This window comes from Leiobunum rupestre, chromosome 10 (assembly GCF_980474605.1).
Source record: "Leiobunum rupestre chromosome 10, qqLeiRupe1.1.hap1, whole genome shotgun sequence".
NCBI classification, from domain to species: Eukaryota; Metazoa; Arthropoda; class Arachnida; order Opiliones; family Sclerosomatidae; genus Leiobunum; species Leiobunum rupestre.
The window spans coordinates 54,232,693-54,252,084 of NC_143393.1; positions in this window are offsets into that span (position 1 = coordinate 54,232,693).

Below are 19,392 nucleotides of genomic sequence, written 5' to 3' on the forward strand. Positions count from 1 at the left end.
TTTTTTAAACAGTTAATTATGGTAATTTGCTTTTTCAAAAAAAAATTACTGAAAAGAAAAATAACTAACTCAAATATGTAAGAAAGCTACTTATAAATAATAAAGCAGATAAATATCTAAATATTATTTGAGTCTTGAACTAAATAAAAATATTATTTGCGTGAGTCTACATTTTATTTAATGCGTATTTGTTTCGCTAGAGGTTTTTTAATATTTTATTTAGGTTACGTTACGAGCTACTGCAAAAGCCAGAATCAATTTTTTTTAAAGTTTAAAAGTGTAAGTGGTGAACAGGAAAAAGTTATTTATATTATAAAATTTTTTCTTTTTACTCTCTAAACCTAAGAAAAAGTAAAATTAAATTACTTACATTTCATATTTATTTGGGAGATCCATGAATATTTTTTACCGAATTATCCAAAGATGTGGTAAAAATAAATGCCCATTTCTTGGAGTGCGTAGAACAACTATTTTTGTAAAATTTGTATAGTAAAAAAACTTCTAAAAATCAATTTAATTCACTTTTAATTGACCATAGCTTCTTTATCATTTTAATACCTTTCGAGTTTAAATAAAAATAATTATTTTAATATAAAGAATTTTCAATAAATTAAAAAAATAATTACCTACTTTTTTAACACGATGTACTCACTTTTCAGTGAAACTTTGAGTAATTAGACCCTAATTTATTCGACCACCCATATTGCCAATCGATTCCCAACCACAAATAATTAGTACTAAACCCCCTAATTCCAATAGGACCAAACTTATTGTGTGTGTTTACAAACAAAAAATAGAAGCACTAATGAAATTTCATCATTTTTATTAGATACAAAATAGAATTAATATGATTAGAGTCAGTTCATTTTCCTTGTTCTGCGTGTTTTTTTTTCTTTTATCTCTTCCTCCTTCACGGTCTGAGGCTAATTTTATCCAATTCTTTATGAGAGTTTATATCGAAGTCCTTCGCTTCTTTCATGTTTTCTTTGACGGCTTCTGCAAATAAAATAAATAAATTATATGAAACGTTAGCACAAAGAGCTACTAATATTGGCATTACCAACGACAAGTAATAACTAAGCTTTTCTTACCAATAATAACTTTTAAATATTTAAACGATTTTTTTCCATTGGCACCAATCTAGTTGTAGTTAAAAATTAATTCATAAGTAAACAATTTTTTAAGTGAAATCCGACAAATATCTTTAATGCGCTTTCCTCCGTAAGTTGATAATTTTTCTATCTGGGAAAATATTTCAGATACTATTATAATAGAACATTAATATTCATTACCACTTTTTTCATAGTAGCGTCATTCTTCAATAATCGTTCTAACCATTGTACATCGATTGCAAAAGAAGCTGGGGAAAACCTTTTATTTCGCACAGATCAATATAAGCGACCCCTTGTGATAGCCTTTGATTCGCTAATATATCTTCGATTTCGGAACTAAGGCTCGAGAACATAAAAAATACGGTCTTTTGAAAATTTCTTGGGTTAACAACTATTAATTAAAGTTAAAACGAACCACCTATGGACTGCATTGTAAAGGATGATAAAATTGGCAAATAAGTAGGAAAGAGATAATAAAGCTAAACCCTAAATAAATTTGAAGAAATTTAAAAACCTACTAATAGCTCGTACCGATAGGTCTTCGAGCAAACAAAAACGCAAAACTCGGACCAAATAGATCTTCAAGTGAATAATTAAATAAAATAGCCAGAAATTCCAACGGTAGACCGGTTTCGTCCTATTTGGCACTCGTCATTACCGTGCGGAAAATCTGGCTCGCGACTATAACACCGAATAGAGAAACTAAGCCTAAATATTAAAAATTTCAAAACGAGTTGCATAGCGACGGAAAGCCGAATAGGGGGAGAGTTTTTGTTTTTAAATATACTAGCTTTAATAACGTAAATGCTTAAGTTACAAGTTTACAAAATTTAGAATAGAGAAATGAAAAATATTTTCAACTTAAAACCACGATTAATGCCCCATAGGGCGTTAAAGACATCCAAAGTTTCACCTGTTACGGCAGTTTTACGCTGAGTCCGGTAGCGAGCGATTACTCTGTTACCGATCGTTCGGTGTACTCGATCTACGTAATCGCCAAAAGCGTTAGTTGAGAGAGAGATTTTGGAGAGCTCGCCGTACATTTCAGCCAAAGCGGCTTTGAATAGCACGAAAGCGAAATTACAGAAGTTATGGTTGTCGCCGCTCACTAACGTCCAAACGTTTGTCAACGAGTGCTGATGACCGGTTGAAAGAAAAACGCTCTCGAAAACCCTCTCACCAACGCTCCTGGCGAAGGGGCAGTCGAAGTAACAATGGCTAACCATGCCCTTCGCTGGACAAAGGGCCAAAGAGAGAATCCAAACTTTCCACAATATGGAAGAGTCGGGCCGGAGAGGGAAGCGCGAGATGCAGAGCTCTCCATTGAAAGGAGAAGTCGGCCCTTGAGCCGATCGGCGAAAATTTTTTTCCAAGACTAGAGTGGGGTCACACGCTGGAACAGCGGGAGGCCTACCAGGAAAGGAGCAGCTGACGCGACATAGATAGATTTCGCGGGTAGAAGGGTTATCGGTAAGCAAAAAACGGCTTATCTTGGGACCGGTACGATATTCCGTTGAGATTGATAAAATGTCATCATTGCTAAACACCGCGCTATCCTTAATGAAGATAACGTCGAAAGTTTCGGGGAAATTACGAATCAAAGTTTTAATTATTTTGCCACGCTGCTGAACGAAAAGGCGAGATGGCGAGCGAATCGGAGAGAGAGAGTGTGTTGGGGAAGCCAACGTCCTCTGGGATCGAGAAAGGCGGAGAATTGTTTAAGGCCAACGTTCGCGAGGGCTGAAACGTCGTCATAACGAAGAATCGCATCGTCGACGGTTTTGAGAAAAGGCGAATTTGAATACGAAGTCGCATACGAAACCAAAACGAAAGGGCCGAAGAATAAAAAGGAATATCAGCATTTTGAGTAGCAGCGTCCGAGAGGATAGCTTCCGGAGACGGGAGACCTGAAAGGAAATGATCAAAAATGGCGGTAGAACACTTAATGTTCGGAGGTTTGCTGGACTCTGGAAGCCTGAATTTTAAGGTTAATATTGACGAGACCAATACCACCGGCGATAGCCTGGGGGTACAAATAATGTGTTGAAACCCAGTGGGTTCCCGCCCAAAGGAAATTCACTAATTTAGACTGCCAATCGTGAATAAAAGAAGGAGGGAGTGAGATAATTTTGAGCCGATGCCAAAGAATAGAGGAAGCGAGCTGATTAGCGAGTAGCGTTCGTCCCGAAATGGAACAAAGGTGTTTAAAATGAAGCCAGCGACCAAGAACGCGGCTAAGGCGCGTGGTAAGTTCAGGCCAATTTCGAAGTTCATACTCGAGCGAGTTTCCCAGATAGACACCGAGAAACTTGCCACCGTCAACATTGGTAGGAAAGGGAATGGTGATATTGGGTGGGTTATCACGCCACGCACCACACCAAAGAACGAAAGACTTATTGCTATTAACAATAGCTCCGGAAGAGATGGAGAAAGTGTCGAGACACCCACTCATGACGGCGATTTCTGATTCGTTTCGAAGAAGACCATTAAGGTCATCAGCGAAAGTGGTATTAGTGATGTAAAAATAACCAGGGCCAGAAGGCCTACGTAAAGCAGCGCGCAGGTGGCATAAGAGCGGCTCAAGAGATAAAACGAAAAGCAGCACGGAAAGAGGACAGCCTTGTCGAATGCCTCTCGCGAATGGAATTTAACGGGTGAGCGTGTTATTAACGCGAACGCGAAAGATAGGGTCCGTGCAAACCACGTTCAGAAAATTAATGAAATGAGTCGGTATGCCGAAGCGAGCGAGCGTCTTAAAAAGGTACGCGTGATTAACGCGGTGGAAAGCCTTGCGAAAATCAACAGTAACAATGGCAAGTTTCTCATTTTTCAACTTTGCGAGACTAATAAGGTCACGCAAAACCGCGAGCGAGTGATAAATACACCTCCCAGGAATTGAATAAGTCTGGGAAGGGTGAAATGACAGAATTTAGACGGTTTGCCAAAACTTTGGCGTATAGCTTATAATCAGAATTTGTCTCCCGTCTTCGGAAGGAGGGAGACGACGGAGTATGAGAATGTTTTCCAAAAATTGGGACAAGTTAGAAGACCGTTAAATACATCGATTAAAATGGGCCCGAGAAGGTCCCAAAACACGATGTTATACTCAACAGGGATCCCGTCGAGACCGCAGGCCTTTCCGCGAGATAACCCTTTTAAGGCGCTGGTAATCTCCGAGAGGGAGAAAGTACCAGAAATGGTGGTGGCGTCATCAGCCTCAAGGGCTGGCAGGCTGCCCGAAAGGTAGTTATTGATGATAGAGTCGCGAATATCGGTAGGCTTTGTATAGTTAGCGACTACTTCGCGGATAGTGATGCCACGCGGGTCGTAAACGGAAGGGATAATATTTTTAAAGCTTATAGAAGTCGTGGGAAGGGGTATATATACAATTGAAAAACGATTCTGTCGCGCGAAGTAGAGAATCGGTGGAGCGGTCTATTAAAAAAGATTTGAGACTTTCGCTATGTTCCGGGAGAACTAGTGGTCACCATGGCATCGTGGTGGTGAATGGCAGCCGTATCGCGAAAATTGCGACGGCGCCAAAACAACATGGAGAAGGACTCAAAACCACCACGAGGTCCAAGACTCCGTGAGCATATCGCGAGACTGTGAAAGAAAAACGCGGTCTTTTAAGCACCGCGGGTTCATACGCCAAAACGGCGGCGACCGGGGCATCGTGAAAGTGTCAAAAAATTGACACGAAATCGCGTCGTGGTCCGGAAAAAATGACGAGATATGACGAACGTTTTTGTGGCGGAAATTAGAACGAGCGTACATTCGGTCTAAACGAACGGAGAGTAGTTTTTGGTGATTTTTAGCACGCCAGGTGAAACTTTGGGTGTCTGAATTTAGATAACGAAAAGCGTCAATTAAATCAAAATCAGTAACGAGATCGTTTAAATTTTGACAAAGGGGAAATCGATACTCAGTACAATTATTACGATCGATAGGGGAGAAACAACAATTGAAATCGCCGAAAAGAACAACAGTGTCAACGGGATCAATTTAGTCAACGATATTCCAAATATAGTTCAGGGTGTCAATCGCGATATTATCATTTGAAGACGAAATGTATACGCAAAAAAGATGAATTGGGCTCTCCGAAGAGAAAATCCCCGCGTTCAATTTCATATATAAGCAAACATCGCGGAAAGAATCAAAAGAATTTACAGAAGGACGAAGAGAAGGATGAATCGCGATTGACACACCTGAGCTGCGTGGTGCCAAGGAGGGCACGTGATAAAAGACATAAGGCCATTGAGACCAAATATAAGAATTAGCGAAATTAGTATTTACAAAATCTCATGAAAACAAATAATGTCCGGATTAAAACGAGTCACGAAATCACGAGCGCGAATAGACGTTAAGTCCTGACTCATGCCGCGAACGTTTAAAGACAATAAATTAAAAACCATGATTAAATAAAGAAACACCATTATGAGTTAAGCAAAAAAATAAAAGTTACTTCTCCCGAGAGGACTGTTCAATGTCCGAAAGATTGGGGAACATACCTCGAATGGCACTAGCGAGACGGTAAAATTTGCTGCGTTATTTTTCCGTAGGTCGTTAGGCAGTTGGTCATTTTCAGGATCGGTGTAACCGATGACTAGAATTTGTCGGGATAATGCGTAAGCGTCGACGGCATCGTTGGTGATTTGTCGACAAGCGTCGCGAGCGACGTGTGCGGGAAATCTGAGGGCGAGGTTAATGCATTGCTTAACATCGTCATTCGAGAAAGCGGGTTGAAGGAGATTTCACGACAACGAAAGTAATTGGGGGTCAAAATTCGGGTTCTTCACAGTTAAAATAAAAACGTTCATCAGTTTCTTGACACGTGGGGGAGGTGCCGGATTTCCTTCAAACTTCAATACGTCCTCATCGTATAGAAATTTCCGAGAACCAACTCATGACAGATTATGAAATACCTTCGATCGATATCTCTGACCACGGCAATTCCCCCAGTGACGACGACCGAAGCAAAAAAGGACCAACGTCGTATTGGCAGAAGCCGTAACCCCATAGCTGCTTATCGCGCCAATAAACTTCTAAGGAAACATCGGAAATTAAGGGACCAGTATCGGGCACAAGCTGCGGTTCTACGCAAAAATATTTCGACGAAGGGTTTTGATGGTTCATCCCCTGATCGCGTTAAATTGTTAAAATTAGAGAAACGCATATCCGGTGAAGGAAGAAGGGAATTTTATTTTAAACAAACCGAGATATTGGAAACCACCTCGAGAGCCTGAAGTCCGTAAACCTGCAATCAATACTCCGATTAGCTCCAAGGAAACACACCAGACGTCCCCCAAGCCCAAGAAAACTCACAAGCTATTGAAGACGGCTTCAATAAAATATTTTATCTCTTCGCTTGAAAACCTACCCTGTTCCAAATATTCAGAACATCATCTCGACCAGATACTCGCAGCCAAGGATCCAGTAATATACACCCGCAATTAATAGACGAACGAACTCTTAAGAAACAAATCGTACAAGTGCGTTCCGCAGTCGATACCATCATGGCGGCTGAATAACAAAACGCCGTAGCTTAATTACGCACCACACACTTATTCCACCTGTCTTTAAGGGTGCTCCCAACGAAGATGTCAACGAATGGTTAACCTGGTTTGAGCATGTTTGTACAATTAATGGATGGGATGACGCCAATAAAGATGAATTAATTTGCGTTTCTATAGATGGAGACGCCAAGAAATGGCTTGGGGTACAGTTGATGAACTTAAATGGAGCCACAAAAACATGGGCGGAGTGGAAAACCATATGATTTTCACTTTTCGCAACCAAAGATTCCACGAACTTGCCCATATACGTTTGTTGCAACGTACCCAGCAATCTCAAGAGACCTATAACCAATATTTTTACGATTTTTTACAACTTTCTTCACGAGTAAGTCGACGGATGACAAAAAACTTCGCTATCTTCTACGGGGTCTACAGCCACAATTAAAAGAGAAAATGGTAGTTATGAATCCGACTTCACCATCATAAATGTGATTTCAAAGCAATTCGCAACCTCTATTCAAGCACATATAAGACCTACAACCGCTTTTCCTCTTTGTAAAAATCCATAAAACCACTCCCAAGTTAAGGTTAAGTCTTGGGAGAAGTATAACTTCATGGCGCCTCCATTTAATTTTTTCATAGTTCTTAGTACCTCTATGCGTTCTTGTTAATATAAACTGAATTCATTTACATATTACATTTATTTTCCACAACACACTAAATACTAGACACTATATTTCAAACAAAAACGAAATTACCTCTACATGTCGACGAAAATTACCAGCAACTGAGGAATGGTAGTTTTTACCGCAATGCTTGCATTGCATAAACACGTTTTTGGATATTACTCCATTTCCCGCTATGTCTCCATTGTAATTAAAATGTTCTTGAAGATAACCACTTCCAAAGAGGCCACTCTTAAATTTTTACAAGAAGGTTTGTCAGTTCTTAGTACAGCTTCGGACGACAACTCTTGAACAATGTCTCCAGAAGTCTCAGAACTAACTTCATCTCTATTTTCCTTTGACTTCTTTCTCAACACCTGCAGAGTACTAGTAGCCATCCCGTATTTGCGACTTCTAAAATAGTAATACACTGTTTAGTTCAAATGAGAAATCGTAGATTTGACAGTAGACGAAAAAAAGGGTTTTACATTTAGCAAACTGTAACAAAACTGAGTGTTTCGGATGTTATAGATTTTTAGGCGTGGTCTTTCGCAACCCACCATTGATGTAATTTCTACCATTTTGGAAAATGGTGTCGCAAAGTGAAAAAACATTATACTTTATTTCTATTAAAGTGAGGCTAAGCAATCAGGGGCAACAATAAGGATTTTTCAGAACTGCCAAAAAACTCCGGGGAGCGAGAGAGTCGCTATATTCAAAACATAATTTCAGTAGATGGTAAGTCCCTTTTAACGAGTTCAATGACCGAAATCCAAGATGGCGGTCCATAGCTTTGAACAGTGCTTATGTCCCCCCTTGCGTTAACTGGTATGGAGTTTTGTCCTTGTGGCTACACCCTGGTTTGAAATGTGGTTACACCCATATTCACCTTGATTGTTCGAGAGACCCTAATTAACCACACCCCTTCACCAATGATTATTTTAAAATAAATAAAAATAATTAACTTCCTTTTTTAAATTAAAAATAGCAACATTGTGAATGTTTTTCTGCTAGTGAGCAAGCTCCATTCTTTTGACCCAGTTTTTTTTTAATTTAACAATATTCCCTTCAGGAAAAATTATCAATTCTTTAATACTATTAAGGTTAGTTGATTATCTCAATTCTTAAGAAAACAAGTTTTGAAATTAAATTAATAAAAACTGCAATTATAATTTGTTTTTAAAATGATCTAGCACAAAGCGTACTCATAAGATTTTAGTTAATCTAAATAAGCATTAATGTAGATAATCGAATATAAAAAATATTTATTACATTTTATACACAGTTTTATTTTTCGATCGAGGATAATTACATACCGAGCTTTATTCAGCTTCTAAGCAATCTGTATCTCTTGAACGTCTTCGGTTTCCGCTTATACTAAATGCTTTACATATCAAATGTTAAGGAAATATTGATAATGCATCCGATGGAATTCTCACTGATAAACAACTGCCTTGTCTAAAAACAACAGGTTGATAGTGGTATCGACATCCTTTATTCCAGCAATAGTATAGGAGTCCACAATAGGTTTCTAACGATTCCGTATATCCAAAACAATAAGGACAACAAATAAAACCATCTTTTTGCACTTTAACAAAACCTCTTTCCAACAAAATTTTCCAAGAAGTTTCATCCACTATATAAAACGAAATAATAATTAGAAATATAATTAAAGAAAATAAAAATTACTAAATAACATACTTGTTACTCCAAAATTGTGGGGGGGGGGGGAAACAGTATTTTCTTAATAATCGACTCGCTTGCTTACACTGTGAATATATTTCTAATGACTGATTAAAGGTTAAATTATCAAGTTTTTCTACAAATGCTAGATGTTCAAATATCAGTGTTATCATAAATTAGAAGGATGAACGTTTTTTAGGTACCATAAAAAATAGGTCAAGGTAAAAATTTGATCATTATATAGTAATTTAAAATTACTTTTAGAAATAATTAATCCACTAATTGATATCTCATAATTATAATCAACCTTGTATCTAAATATTAAACATTGATTATATACAATATTCTCTTAAATCCTTTTGGATATTAAAAAAGAGTGATTTTAAAACAAAATTGACTATACTCATTTTTAAATTATAAACGTAATCTTGCATATATTATACGTTAATTATAGTAAAACAATTATTATTTTTTGTATATGCGTATCCTTTTGCATAAAAAATAGGGCGTTGTCAGATAAAAATTATACCTGCATTTACAATCCGTATAAAAAAGCGAGGGCTTTGATGTAAAATCACCAAACGAACAAAATGTCCTCAGTTATCAATGCTGACGAACCATCTACCTCCAAGTCGAATCAAGAAGAATGAATTCAAGAGCTTGACGATGATATATGTCAAAAATCTCCAATATTGGACTTGAACAATCTGTAAAAGTGAAGAAAGACGGAGTTTCGTACGAAACCAGAACACCACGCAAAAGAGTTGGACATCGAGCTGTGTATCTCGATATTCAAATATACTCTTACAACGCCATTAAAGATCAAACCCAGGACGAAGTGTGGCGAGCGGATCATAAAAGAATTAAATTCTTGTAAGACAGCAATCTCTCTCTGTACGTCATCCAAATTTGAAACTCGGCCAATCGACTAAAGAGAGTTATTGAAGAAACCGAGGGAAAGGTTGTGTTGCCACCATCCACACTCTCAGAAAAAAAGGTTTAAATTTATTCCTTTTGGGGGGATATTTTTTTCCCCCCAAATTCGGCACTTTTAAGGTATATTTAACTTCTGATTTCATACCGTGTTTAGTCCTTTTTAAGAACCTTTTAAGCATTTAATAAGTACTTATACATCTCTTATAAATTAAGTTTTAAGTCAGTTTAAATAACGTTTTTGTTCCTTTTTAATAACGTTTTTATCTTGTTTAAATTACGTTTTTATACCTTTTTAATAACGTTTTTATCTTGTTTAAATAACCTTTTTATACTTTTTAATAACGTTTTTATCTTGTTTAAATAACGTGTTTATAGTAGAAATTATGTTTAATTCAGAGAAAACGGCATGGTATTAGAAGATAAAACTTATTTTATACAAGACGTTTCGAGCCGAGGCTCTTCTTCAGTCGTTCGTTAGTTTTAATTTGATTTAAAATTTTACCACGCGCCATATTCAAGTTCTAATATCACGCGAGCAGAAGGTCAGCGTGTTAAAAAATAAACAAAAGTTTTACTGATTTTAACAATTTACGTGTGTAATAGAATCAATGTAACCGATAAATCCAAAGTATATGTAAGTCAGTGTGAATTATTAAAATATAAATATAAAATAAAATAAAATTTTAAATCACAATATTACCCCAATTAGTTACTTCTTGACATCCTTTATCTAAATTTAAATTACCTAGTTTACGAATATACAATCCTTCATAGAATTTTCTTTTGTACCAATTGGTTTCCCGTTTTAAAATTTTGTAATCATCCCATTTAATAGAGTGGTTTAACGTAGACCAAATATGTTTTGAAATTCCGTTATTAATATCGCCCTTAGCCACGCAGGATTTATGTTCACGTATCCTGTCTAAAATGGAACGTTTTGTTTCACCAATATACGTTTTTCCACATGAGCAAGGGATTTCATAAATAACGCCTCGAATGGCGGAATCTTCTATTTTAGGTTTTAAATGAGAAATTTGATTTTTTAGTATATTAGTGGTTTTTGATACTAAGTTTATTTTATAATTTTTCAAAATACGTTTAAGTTTCTCTGTGGTTTTAGGTATATAGGGTAAAACTAAAACCTCCTCTTTAGGTTTACTTTTCATATCAGAAGGCATGCTGATTAAGTTTCTGTCAAATATGGTTTCTATAAGTGTTTTTGGATAATCTGATTCAATTAACTGATTTTTAATTTTTAATTTATCCGCAATTGGGTTATCAGATATGGATTCAATATGGTGTTTTAAACCTTTTACGACTGATGTTTTTACATGGTTGGGGTGGTTTGAATTAAAGTTTAAAAAGGTTTTTGAATGAGTAGGCTTTTGGAATAAAGAAAAGGTTAGTTTACCATTAACATTTTTAATAAATAGGTCTAAAAAAGGAATTTCGTGGTTAACTTCTAGTTCAAGAGTGAAGTGAATAGAGTTATGTAAATTATTTAAATCATTGTGAAAAGTCGTTAATGAATCCAAGTCTCCCTTCCATACAAAAAATATATCATCCATAAAACGAAGCCAGCAAGCCAAATGATTTTTGTCCATGTCCGACCCAAAAATGGTATCCTCTAGATTTTCAACGAAGAGATTTGCTATAACCGGTGATAATGGATTCCCCATTGCTAGGCCGTCTTTTTGTTTATAAATTTGGGAATTAAAGTCAAAATAAGTACTATTTAAACATAATTCCGAAAGCTTAAGAATTGTATTGATTTTAAGAGGAGATCTTTGTAATAAATTAGGGTCATTTCTCAATTTAGATTCCAATAAGTTAAGGGCTTCATTTATAGGGATACTACCATACATATCGGTTATATCAAAACTCCCTAAGACGTCATTCTGGGATAAGACAGGGCAATGGGATTTTAGTTTTTTAATACAATCTTCAGAGTTTTTTAAACAAGAAATATTGTTTCCAATTAAAGGGGAAATTATATTACATAAAATTTTTCCCGTGTTGTACGTTGGGTTTCCATATGAAGCTACAATAGTTCGTAGTGGGTTATTCGGCTTATGAATTTTGGGTTTTCCATAAATATGAGGGGTCTGAACATTGTCATTATAGAATCTAAATCTCTCCTTTTCCGTAATTTCTTTTGATTTCACCGCTTGATTTATAATAATCCTAAGTTTCCTATCAATGTCCTGAGTACAGTCATTTTTTAGCTTTAAGTAATTGTTCTTATCTAAAGACTCAGCCATCTTGTGAACATAATCAAGTCTATCCATAACAACTACTTTTTTACCCTTATCCGCTTCTAAAACAATAATGTCCTTATTTTCTTTAAAGAATTTGAGAGCTGTTCTTTCAATTTTGTTTAGATTTGATGGAGTTAAGTTTTTCACTTGTTTCTCGTGTTTGAACGAATTTTTGATTAGACTCCTTATTTCCTGTTTATCTTGATCGGATTGTTTTGAAGTGCGTAAGAAATTTTCAGTTGTAGCATAGATATCATTGATATTGGGATTGGTTTGTGTTGGTTTGAAGTTAAGACCCTTTTCTAGTAGCGAAGTTTCGCCGGTTGTCAATTGTCGATTAGAAAGGTTGGTGATTATAGAAGGGTTAGATGGATGATCAATGTGATGTCTCGATTTCGGATTACTTGTAGCGTGTCTGAGGCATAGTTCGTTGAATTTTCGGATATGTTTAGATTTAGCTTCTTGGAACTCTTTAGAGTTAGAACGTGAGATAACGTCAAGTAAAATTGATAAAATCTGAGTATCAAGGGTGTTGGAGAGGCGGTTAGAGAGAAATTTAAATTCTTTTTGAAGGTCCGCTTTCTTTCGTCTTAGGGCTAGAATACTATCATGAAGGATGCTACTCTCCAGAGTATAAGTGTCGCGTTGAATTCTTACATTCCCACCCGACGTGGGTGTATAGGATGATCTAATTCGTAATCCATTAGGTATCAAATTCCATGACTTACATTTACTCAAGAAGGTTAGTTGATTCGATACTCTTGCCAAAGTATTGCCAACATGACGAGTCCGATAAAATGATGATACATGTCTCTGATCATGTATATAATCGTATATATTAAACTTATTATTTACCATGGTGAATATTAGTAGAAATTATGTTTAATTCAGAGAAATCGGCATGGTATTAGAAGATAAAACTTATTTTATACAAGACGTTTCGAGCCGAGGCTCTTCTACAGTCGTTCGTTAGTTTTAATTTGATTTAAAATTTTACCACGCGCCATATTCAAGTTCTAATATCACGCGAGCAGAAGGTCAGCGTGTTAAAAAATAAACAAAAGTTTTACTGATTTTAACAATTTACGTGTGTAATAGAATCAATGTAACCGATAAATCCAAAGTATATGTAAGTCAGTGTGAATTATTAAAATATAAATATAAAATAAAATAAAATTTTAAATCACAATATTACCCCAATTAGTTACTTCTTGACATCCTTTATCTAAATTTAAATTACCTAGTTTACGAATATACAATCCTTCATAGAATTTTCTTTTGTACCAATTGGTTTCCCGTTTTAAAATTTTGTAATCATCCCATTTAATAGAGTGGTTTAACGTAGACCAAATATGTTTTGAAATTCCGTTATTCATATCGCCCTTAGCCACGCAGGATTTATGTTCACGTATCCTGTCTAAAATGGAACGTTTTGTTTCACCAATATACGTTTTTCCACATGAGCAAGGGATTTCATAAATAACGCCTCGAATGGCGGAATCTTCTATTTTAGGTTTTAAATGAGAAATTTGATTTTTTAGTATATTAGTGGTTTTTGATACTAAGTTTATTTTATAATTTTTCAAAATACGTTTAAGTTTCTCTGTGGTTTTAGGTATATAGGGTAAAACTAAAACCTCCTCTTTAGGTTTACTTTTCATATCAGAAGGCATGCTGATTAAGTTTCTGTCAAATATGGTTTCTATAAGTGTTTTTGGATAATCTGATTCAATTAACTGATTTTTAATTTTTAATTTATCCGCAATTGGGTTATCAGATATGGATTCAATATGGTGTTTTAAACCTTTTACGACTGATGTTTTTACATGGTTGGGGTGGTTTGAATTAAAGTTTAAAAAGGTTTTTGAATGAGTAGGCTTTTGGAATAATGAAAAGGTTAGTTTACCATTAACATTTTTAATAAATAGGTCTAAAAAAGGAATTTCGTGGTTAACTTCAAGTTCAAGAGTGAAGTGAATAGAGTTATGTAAATTATTTAAATCATTGTGAAAACACGTTAATGAATCCAAGTCTCCCTTCCATACAAAAAATATATCATCCATAAAACGAAGCCAGCAAGCCAAATGATTTTTGTCCATGTCCGACCCAAAAATGGTATCCTCTAGATTTTCAACGAAGAGATTTGCTATAACCGGTGATAATGGATTCCCCATTGCTAGGCCGTCTTTTTGTTTATAAATTTGGGAATTAAAGTCAAAATAAGTACTATTTAAACATAATTCCGAAAGCTTAAGAATTGTATTGATTTTAAGAGGAGATCTTTGTAATAAATTAGGGTCATTTCTCAATTTAGATTCCAATAATTTAAGGGCTTCATTTATAGGGATACTACCATACATATCGGTTATATCAAAACTCCCTAAGACGTCATTCTGGGATAAGACAGGGCAATGGGATTTTAGTTTTTTAATACAATCTTCAGAGTTTTTTAAACAAGAAATATTGTTTCCAATTAAAGGGGAAATTATATTACATAAAATTTTTCCCGTGTTGTACGTTGGGTTTCCATATGAAGCTACAATAGTTCGTAGTGGGTTATTCGGCTTATGAATTTTGGGTTTTCCATAAATATGAGGGGTCTGAACATTGTCATTATAGAATCTAAATCTCTCCTTTTCCGTAATTTCTTTTGATTTCACCGCTTGATTTATAATAATCCTAAGTTTCCTATCAATGTCCTGAGTACAGTCATTTTTTAGCTTTAAGTAATTGTTCTTATCTAAAGACTCAGCCATCTTGTGAACATAATCAAGTCTATCCATAACAACTACTTTTTTACCCTTATCCGCTTCTAAAACAATAATGTCCTTATTTTCTTTAAAGAATTTGAGAGCTGTTCTTTCAATTTTGTTTAGATTTGATGGAGTTAAGTTTTTCACTTGTTTCTCGTGTTTGAACGAATTTTTGATTAGACTCCTTATTTCCTGTTTATCTTGATCGGATTGTTTTGAAGTGCGTAAGAAATTTTCAGTTGTAGCATAGATATCATTGATATTGGGATTGGTTTGTGTTGGTTTGAAGTTAAGACCCTTTTCTAGTAGCGAAGTTTCGCCGGTTGTCAATTGTCGATTAGAAAGGTTGGTGATTATAGAAGGGTTAGATGGATGATCAATGTGATGTCTCGATTTCGGATTACTTGTAGCGTGTCTGAGGCATAGTTCGTTGAATTTTCGGATATGTTTAGATTTAGCTTCTTGGAACTCTTTAGAGTTAGAACGTGAGATAACGTCAAGTAAAATTGATAAAATCTGAGTATCAAGGGTGTTGGAGAGGCGGTTAGAGAGAAATTTAAATTCTTTTTGAAGGTCCGCTTTCTTTCGTCTTAGGGCTAGAATACTATCATGAAGGATGCTACTCTCCAGAGTATAAGTGTCGCGTTGAATTCTTACATTCCCACCCGACGTGGGTGTATAGGATGATCTAATTCGTAATCCATTAGGTATCAAATTCCATGACTTACATTTACTCAAGAAGGTTAGTTGATTCGATACTCTTGCCAAAGTATTGCCAACATGACGAGTCCGATAAAATGATGATACATGTCTCTGATCATGTATATAATCGTATATATTAAACTTATTATTTACCATGGTGAATATTAGTAGAAATTATGTTTAATTCAGAGAAATCGGCATGGTATTAGAAGATAAAACTTATTTTATACAAGACGTTTCGAGCCGAGGCTCTTCTACAGTCGTTCGTTAGTTTTAATTTGATTTAAAATTTTACCACGCGCCATATTCAAGTTCTAATATCACGCGAGCAGAAGGTCAGCGTGTTAAAAAATAAACAAAAGTTTTACTGATTTTAACAATTTACGTGTGTAATAGAATCAATGTAACCGATAAATCCAAAGTATATGTAAGTCAGTGTGAATTATTAAAATATAAATATAAAATAAAATAAAATTTTAAATCACAATATTACCCCAATTAGTTACTTCTTGACATCCTTTATCTAAATTTAAATTACCTAGTTTACGAATATACAATCCTTCATAGAATTTTCTTTTGTACCAATTGGTTTCCCGTTTTAAAATTTTGTAATCATCCCATTTAATAGAGTGGTTTAACGTAGACCAAATATGTTTTGAAATTCCGATATTCATATCGCCCTTAGCCACGCAGGATTTATGTTCACGTATCCTGTCTAAAATGGAACGTTTTGTTTCACCAATATACGTTTTTCCACATGAGCAAGGGATTTCATAAATAACGCCTCGAATGGCGGAATCTTCTATTTTAGGTTTTAAATGAGAAATTTTAGTATATTAGTGGTTTTTGATACTAAGTTTATTTTATAATTTTTCAAAATACGTTTAAGTTTCTCTGTGGTTTTAGGTATATAGGGTAAAACTAAAACCTCCTCTTTAGGTTTACTTTTCATATCAGAAGGCATGCTGATTAAGTTTCTGTCAAATATGGTTTCTATAAGTGTTTTTGGATAATCTGATTCAATTAACTGATTTTTAATTTTTAATTTATCCGCAATTGGGTTATCAGATATGGATTCAATATGGTGTTTTAAACCTTTTACGACTGATGTTTTTACATGGTTGGGGTGGTTTGAATTAAAGTTTAAAAAGGTTTTTGAATGAGTAGGCTTTTGGAATAATGAAAAGGTTAGTTTACCATTAACATTTTTAATAAATAGGTCTAAAAAAGGAATTTCGTGGTTAACTTCTAGTTCAAGAGTGAAGTGAATAGAGTTATGTAAATTATTTAAATCATTTAGACCTATTTATTAAAAATGTTAATGGTAAACTAACCTTTTCATTATTTCAAAAGCCTACTCATTCAAAAACCTTTTTAAACTTTAATTCAAACCACCCCAACCATGTAAAAACATCAGTCGTAAAAGGTTTAAAACACCATATTGAATCCATATCTGATAACCCAATTGCGGATAAATTAAAAATTAAAAATCAGTTAATTGAATCAGATTATCCAAAAACACTTATAGAAACCATATTAGACAGAAACTTAATCAGCATGCCTTCTGATATGAATAGTAAACCTAAAGAGGAGGTTTTAGTTTTACCCTATATACCTAAAACCACAGAGAAACTTAAACGTATTTTGAAAAATTATAAAATAAACTTAGTATCAAAAACCACTAATATACTAAAAAATCAAATTTCTCATTTAAAACCTAAAATAGAAGATTCCGCCATTCGAGGCGTTATTTATGAAATCCCTTGCTCATGTGGAAAAACGTATATTGGTGAAACAAAACGTTCCATTTTAGACAGGATACGTGAACATAAATCCTGCGTGGCTAAGGGCGATATGAATAACGGAATTTCAAAACATATTTGGTCTACGTTAAACCACTCTATTAAATGGGATGATTACAAAATTTTAAAACGGGAAACCAATTGGTACAAAAGAAAATTCTATGAAGGATTGTATATTCGTAAACTAGGTAATTTAAATTTAGATAAAGGATGTCAAGAAGTAACTAATTGGGGTAATATTGTGATTTAAAATTTTATTTTATTTTATATTTATATTTTAATAATTCACACTGACTTACATATACTTTGGATTTTTCGGTTACATTGATTCTATTACACACGTAAATTGTTAAAATCAGTAAAACTTTTGTTTATTTTTTAACACGCTGACCTTCTGCTCGCGTGATATTAGAACTTGAATATGGCGCGTGGTAAAATTTTAAATCAATTTAAAACTAACGAACGACTGAAGAAGAGCCTCGGCTCGAAACGTCTTGTATAAAATAAGTTTTATCTTCTAATACCATGCCGTTTTCTCTGAATTAAACATAATTTCTACTAATATTCACCATGGTAAATAATAAGTTTAATATAAACGTGTTTATACCTTTTTAATAACGTTTTTATCTTGTTTAAATAATGTTTTTATACTTTTTAATAACGTTTTTATCTTGTTTAAATAACGTTTTTATCTTGTTTAAATAACGTTTTTATCTTGTTTAAATAACGTTTTTATCTTGTTTAAATAACGTTTTTATACCTTTTTAATAACGTTTTTATACTTTTTAATAACGTTTTTAAACCTTTTTAATAACGTTTTTATCTTGTTTAAATAACGTTTTTATACTTTTTAATAACGTTTTTATACCTTTTTAATAACGTTTTTATATTGTTTAAATAACGTTTTTATCTTGTTTAAATAACGTTTTTATCTTGTTTAAATAACGTTTTTATACTTTTTAATAACGTTTTTATCTTGTTTAAATAACGTTTTTATCTTGTTTAAATAACGTTTTTATCTTGTTTAAATAACGTTTTTATCTTGTTTTAATAACGTTTTTAAACCTTTTTAATAACGTTTTTATCTTGTTTAAATAACGTTTTTATACTTTTTAATAACGCTTTTATCTTGTTTAAATAACGTTTTTATACCTTTTTAATAACGTTTTTATATTGTTTAAATAACGTTTTTATCTTGTTTAAATAACGTTTTTATACTTTTTAATAACGTTTTTATCTTGTTTAAATAACGTTTTTATACCTTTTTAATAACGTTTTTATATTGTTTAAATAACGTTTTTATATTGTTTAAATAACGTTTTTATCTTGTTTAAATAACGTTTTTATACTTTTTAATAACGTTTTAACTTCTTCTTAATACCTTTATATCATTTTTATAGATCATTTTTATTCCTTATAGAGCACATATTTATATATTTGCAAAGTATCATATAATATCATTTATGGAACTAGTTTATATTTTTTAAAGACCTTATTGAATACTTTTAAAGACCTTATTGAATACTTTTAAAGAACCAGTTTGTACCTTATGAAAACCATATTAATTCCTTTTAAAGAATCAATTCGTACCTAATTAAGACCATATCGATTCCATTTACTCAACAAATTTTTTTTAAATACAATTTAATATTAAAACATTTTTATTACGAAGCTCATTTCAGTTATTGGATTTTTTATATTTTAAAATTCAATGTTTTTTTATTATATTCGCAATCTTATTAGTAAAATAAGAATACACCTTTACACAAAAAAAGTATATTAAATTTGATCTATTATTTGTTTTATCACTTTTTTAACACGCGTAATATTTGGCGAATAGTTTAAACCTAAAAGTCCTTTTTCGAAAAAAACTAATGTTTTCTTTAATATTAAAAATCCAATAGCACTCGAAAAATGCGATTAATGCACACGATATATCATTGGTTTTTCCAATTTCAACACCGT